The sequence below is a fragment of the Octopus bimaculoides genome, chromosome 1 (genome assembly GCF_001194135.2).
Source record: "Octopus bimaculoides isolate UCB-OBI-ISO-001 chromosome 1, ASM119413v2, whole genome shotgun sequence".
Lineage (NCBI taxonomy): Eukaryota > Metazoa > Mollusca > Cephalopoda > Octopoda > Octopodidae > Octopus > Octopus bimaculoides.
The window spans coordinates 79,629,410-79,636,097 of NC_068981.1; the positions used below are offsets into that span (position 1 = coordinate 79,629,410).

Sequence of the window (6,688 nt, forward strand, 5' to 3'; positions counted from 1 at the left end):
CACACACACACACACACACACACACACACACACACACACACACACATACATACATACATATACACACATGCATACATACATACATACATACATACATATATCCATACATGCGTACATACACACACACACATACAAATATAAATACTTATGTGTACACACGTATACACACACACATTGTCAGGTAGATTAGTAGGAAGGGTAGATATTTTAAAATAGATTTCTCATCATATCCGCTGTAATAATGATACTTCATGTTCCTGCATTTAAATCCTCTCAGGAACACACTTTGCATATCTGAGGTCGATAAAATCGCATATACACAAAATTGAAATTATCATTTATTTATTTTTCCCCAAAAACATGTCTAGTCAAGGATTATATTGGTTGGCTGGGTTTTTTTTTTTCTTTTACTTCTTTTCTTTTTTTTTTGCCATAGATTTAAGAGTAGTTTCTCATACAGACTGAAAACAATCGGAGACAAAGATATTATTTAAACAATATTGATAGACTATCAGCAGGCACTGGATTGTATTCTATGTTCTTTTGTTCTTGAAAACATGTAAAATGTACGGTTTGAATGAAATAAAATCGGAAACAATCTTTCAGATAATCATAACAAATTGGAGTGTGATCGTTGTTTGCTCAAGTAGAGTGTAGATCTTGTTTACTCAATTGAAGTATTGTGTTGTCTTTGTTTTTCAGAGTAGAATGTAAATCTTGTTTACTCAAATGAAGTTTTGTCTTTGTTTTCTCAAGTGGAGTGTAGGTCTTGTTTGCTCAACTGGAGTATTGTCTTTGTTTACACAAATGGAGTGTAAGTCTTCTATACTCAACTGAAGTGTATATAAATTTTGTTAAACTGGAGTGTAGGTCTTGTATATTCAATTAATGTGCAGACTATATTTAATTGGAGAGTTCTTACTTGGAGGGTAGACTTTGTTTAACCATTCGGAGTACAGGGATTGTTTACTCAATCGGGGGAGTAGGTCTTGTTTATTAAATTAGATGTTGAAGCTTGTTTATTCAATTAAAGGGTAGACTTCGCTTTCTCACTTGGAATATAGGTCTTGTTTACTCAATTAGAGTGTAGAAACTGTCTGATCAACTGGAGTGTAGAACCTATTCATGCCGTTGGACTGTGGGGTTTCTTTACTCGAAGTCTAAGTCCTTTTTAGACAACGGAATATAGGGACGATTACACAGTTGGAGTGTAGATCGTAATCGAACTCTGTTTACTTAAATGCAATGATTTGCTGCATGTTTCTTGTCTCTTTCCTTTATCTTTTCTATTTTTTATGATCTTTGACTAAATCTGTGGAATTGTTTGACAGCCTTTGTCTGTGGCATCATTTGTTAATTTTTTTCTTTTCTTTTTTTTTTAGGTTTTAGGTATTTATTTTCTGGTATTAAGTAACTATAGCCTGTGCTACTCAAGGCAGTCCTGGAGTTTTCACCATCAACTTACAAAAAGAACACAACATAATTCACTAATTACGTACCGCTCCCCAAAAGATACACTAATTATGTGCCGCTCCCAAAAAGTGAGTGAAGGGCTGTCCACCCCTCACTCGCTCACTCCTTTAGTAACGCTTGTATTAACAGCGCTCTGAATGATCTACCAATATTATGGCATGCTTCAATATAGTCTGTGACACATCTATTGGCACGAACTTTTCGCCCATCTAAATATAATCGACGATTTGTATTTCAACTTTAGCACTGTATCATGTCATCACATACAAGTTTCTTAACTCTCGGTTTATTCATTTTATTCAACTGTCAATAGTAGCATGAGATAGAACAGATTGCTACTCTAAGTAGTGGGATCGTTGAATAATTCATGACGACGTCAGCTTTTAGTGTGTTGTTTAAAGATCATCCTGTGAGCAAACAGGAAAGCTTGTATTAGCCAGACTGCTTAACGTTCTGAGAAACAAGGTAAAAACCAAATACATTTTCTATTAAAAGCTGTAAATAAATTAGGGAGAATAAAAATAAAGCCATAAACCTTTCCTTTTGATGGGGTCTAGGCAGACAGTATTGGTGTGACGGCAGTGTACTCCGAGTATATCACTTACCCCACTAATTGTCGGGATCCTGCGATTGGATGGGGATTTAGGCTCTATTAAGCCATGCTTTCCCCATTGCATTTTGTCGCGGATCGTCAGTCGACAAAATCTACTCAGTATCTAACTAGTACGAAAGGCAAATTTGAACTCTACAATATTTGAGCTCAGAACATAAAGAGTCGGAATAAACGATGCAAGGCATTTTGTCCGACGTTCCAACGATTTTTCTAATCCAATGTTCTGATATAACATAAAATTAGATAAGATTTAAGCAAATTGTTTGTTTTCACAACTTCTTAAATTTTGAGCTAATATCATTCCTGTCATCTTGATTAAACATTATGCGAATATTATTTCCAATAAAAGTTTAACAAAATCTAAGGCCAAAAAGGAAAAACAGTAATCATAAAATTAGTCAACAATCTAAGATCATAGATCAGGAGTTAAACATCAATTCTATCGAATCGGAAGATTGGAATAAAAGCTGACCTCACTAGAGATAGAGGGTGAAGGAGAAAGGATCTTTAGAAAACTCAGCCAACTGGATGAAAATTCTATTTTTAGTTTGGAAATATTCCACTATTTGCATGTTATCAAGAGGAACTCAATTTGAAACGGCATAACTTAAATAAGCTCGAAGCTAATACGACAATTTTTGAATATTAATATAAATTGTGACTGTGAAGCAGAGACCATTCACTTTGGAATATAACAATATATTGAAAACATTCGTGACTCTACAACATTTTTCATTGATTTCTGTAACATTATAAACATTAGAGTTGTCAAGCCTCTAAAATTCATGTATGATTTGTATGCAATGTTTACAATGCTAAAACAACAACATCAAGAAACTGGAAGACTAATCTTATTGAGAAGTCTACACTCACAAAGGCATAGGCGAGGATAAGAGTAAACTTCTCAAGTGTAATATGTTTGATGAGACAAAAATATATATATCACAGGTTGAGATTGCTTCTAAAAACAAAACTGTGTAACTCCATATAAACTGAATAAATAGAATAATACTACAATATTTTTTTAAGCAGGTGTATGTTTCAACTGTAGTATAATTGAATGAACCAAAACATTCGTCACAGAAAAGAGCTTCAAAACATATTTATGTGACATACATGATTCACAAACGAATACCGACTAGCTGTGTGTATTTGTTTCTGCTTGATGTATATCTAGATGTAAACAATTTTGGAATGTTATATTTGACATTTCAGTAAACAGAGCTAGGTAAAGAAAAATCTATTCAATCAAAGAGGTCTTCCCGCGCATCCCCACCCACCACTACCAAAAAAAAATCATAGATTTGACATCTGTGAGTCACATACTCAAAACAAAATCCAAACCAAATTAGCTGAAAGACTTCTCAAAGAGCAAATAAAGAAAAAGAAAATCGCTGCTGTGAAGTCCCCAACAACCATTAAGCTTTTATACAATTTTGGATTCGTTCAGGAAAAGTCGATTGCTTGAATGTGAAGCACAGGTTTCATAGAAAAGTAAAGAGTATTAAAGTAGAAGTTTGCGGTCAGAACCTTGCAGCTATCACAATTCATAATGATTTCTTACATTGATACGAAGCAGGGAATTTGGATGAAAAGAGAGCACTCGAAAGGGGATAGAACAACAAAAAAGACGTACTTTGAATTAATGCTCATAAAAACCAAATCTCTCATCGCTAGAATGAGATGGAGAGCAACTACTTTGATAAGAATAAGGGGATCTCGAAATCCATGTATGTACGTATGTATGTATATATGTATGTGTGCGTCTTAGTGTTTATATTTCCCCCTCTACCATCGTCACTGTAACTAAATCTGCGGTTTAGCAAAAAAGAGACCAGTAGAATAACTATCAAACTTAAAAATAAGTACTGTGGTTGATTTGTTCGAATAAACCCTTGAAGGTGATACTCCAGCATGGCAACAGTCCAATGACTGGATCAAGTAAAAGGTAAAATATAAAACCACAAAAATGTGCGACAATAACCCCCTGTTATACAAAGGCTATGTTGACATTTATTTCCGTTAAGTAAACCGGGATATTGAAAATTATGATTTTGTCGTCCTTAGATCCCGAGTCATAGTTCTCCAGTTCCTGAGAAGTGATAGCATAAACTCCTGTCCCAGTTCTTTAGCTGGTCATCTTGTTCTCCTATAGTCGAAAATCTGATTAATAAAGCCGAGAGACAATATAAACTGCCAAACTTTGACCTATTGAGCAATGATCTTAATAAGATAATAATTTTACTCGTAATTCTAAATAAAAAATTAATTATAAATATAAACGTTGTATATCACAATAATTCCTTGTTATACATTGCCCAGACACTATTTCTTTAATTGGTCGCTAATTGGACCAAGTAGAGTCTCTTAGCTACCTGTCACTCATTCTGTCACTACTTCTCTCATTTAATAACACACACATACGCGCACGCACGTACGCACGCGCGCACGCACAGTACATACATAAACTCAAATTCTTGGTCATATCCTGTAATATTATTAACCGTAAAACAAAACTCCAGTCACTAACACACTGCAACCAATGATTCACTAATGTGCTGTGTCATCAATATGTCTTTTACCGATACTTCTCTAAACTTGCTGACTGTCTTCCACTCCCTCCCAAATTTTATCGATAAAATCTGCTTTTCCTTCTTTTGTCACGTCTGTTACATTTTAGCTTAGTATCCTGAAGCAAACATTTTCACAATTCTGCTTCCATAGAATTGCACCCGGTCGAGAATTCACTCCCTTGATATTGTTATCCCTCCTACTACATGCGCCAGCTTATAGAATTACAAATCAATGCGGGAGGTTCTATGTTGTTAGCTGAAATGCGAGAAATAAAAACTAAAGCTCATCGCCTTCAAATCATGTCCTCTCATCTTAAAAAAAAAAATGGGTAAGTCACTTTTGGTAATATAGTTCAAGAGACAAGGTGTCCGGGAAAAAATGAATGGATGACTATTGTTGGAACGCATTTGATGATCGGTCTACACAGGTGTTTCTCAACCATTTTTTATCTATGGACCCCTTTGTTTACCCTTTTACTCTGGTGAACCCCATAACCGTTTGATGTTTCAAAATAGTTTTATAGAGATGTCTTTCCACATTCTCATTTTGTTTATCACATATTCACTTGTGTCGGTTGAACTACACAAAACATCATGGAAAGAAATCTAGTTGTTTCTTGCAATTAATACATCTAAGGCAAAATTTTTTCATGGACTTTTAAAATACTACAGTAGATTCCCAATTTATTATTTTGCTAGCGTGCCCTCCCCACCCCACCCAAATTTTATATGGATCTTCAGGTGTCATGTGGACCCCGTTTGAGAAACACTGGTCTACACAATGAGGACTGACATGGAACTAAACTTCTGGTAAATCAAATTACATATTACCAAACCATTCATGTTACCTTGTCTAGGAATGCCTGCACTAGACCTTTAGGGGACATTTTTGACGAAAGATATTTGCTTTTTATTTTAATTTATTTTTATCATATTTTATTTCTATTTCAGTGCTGCGATCTGACAAAATTATTACAGGATCGAGGAAAATGCTTTGCAGTATTTCTTCTGACTCTAAACTTTTCAACTCCTGCTGAGATGGACTTTGCCTTTTATCCTTTCGCAGTCGATAAAATACAGTACTAGTCAAGTACTCGAGTCAATGATATCGACTAACTAGTTCCTCACCAAATTTCTGACCTTGTACCTAAATCAGAAACCATTAGCTAAGTTCAAATGCCACTGAGATCAACTTTGCCGTTCATCCTTTCGGAGTCGATAAAATAAAGTAACAATCAAATGTTGGGTTCGAAGGAATCGACTGGCCCCAACTCTTCTACAAATTGCTATCCTTGTGCCTAAATCAAGAAACATTTTTATTTTATTTTGATCTTTTTTTTTAAAGTTATGACAGCAGCCTTCTTGTAATGAGTCAGCACAGAAAGTAGGAATCAGAAACGGATGAAGTGGTTTCAATCTTGTCTCACAGCTACAGTTTTAATTTGTTTTAGTCCTGGTGTGGTTGGGTTAACATTCTACTTAATCAAAGATTACGTCAGTTATCATATAGCTGAACAGGTTTATAGGTTCATGCATTATTTGTTCTGCTTTTGTATTATTACATTCTCCACCACCAACAACCCCACTCCCCTCTCTCTCTCTCTCTTTCTCGCTCTCTCTCGATTTTCGTGACGATAATCATGTTTCCAGATTCGCAACATATATTTAATTAGCAATCAAATCAAAATTGAGTGAGGTTTGGCGGTTGTGTGATGTTGATCGTAGCTGTAGTAATAATAATAGTGGTGGTAATAGCAGTTGTAGCTGTAGTGTGAGTGTCGTCGTTGTTGTTGTTGTTGTTGTTGTTGTTGTTGTTGTTGTTGTCGTCGTCGTTGTCGTCGTGGTAGTGGTGGTGGTTAGAGTGTGAGTGAGAAGAATGAAAAGTAAGCAGCTCATCCGTCATCGTCGAAACTCCCTAATGTGTCAACTTCGATGCACGCAGTACAGACACGCACGCAGGCGAGTGCACGCACGCACACACACACACACACACACACACACACACACACACACACACACACACACACGT

At 35.6% G+C, this 6,688-nt stretch overlaps 1 long non-coding RNA gene across 1 annotated transcript in view; it reads left to right on the plus strand.

Moving 5' to 3' along the window:
* Positions 1-5,942, plus strand: part of LOC106877081 (uncharacterized) — a 38,297-nt gene extending 32,355 nt beyond the window's left edge. The window contains exon 2 of the long non-coding RNA XR_008265986.1: positions 5,611-5,942. This is a non-coding gene — a long non-coding RNA (uncharacterized LOC106877081). The remainder of the gene's footprint in view (positions 1-5,610) is intronic.
* The last annotated feature ends 746 nt before the right edge of the window (positions 5,943-6,688 follow it).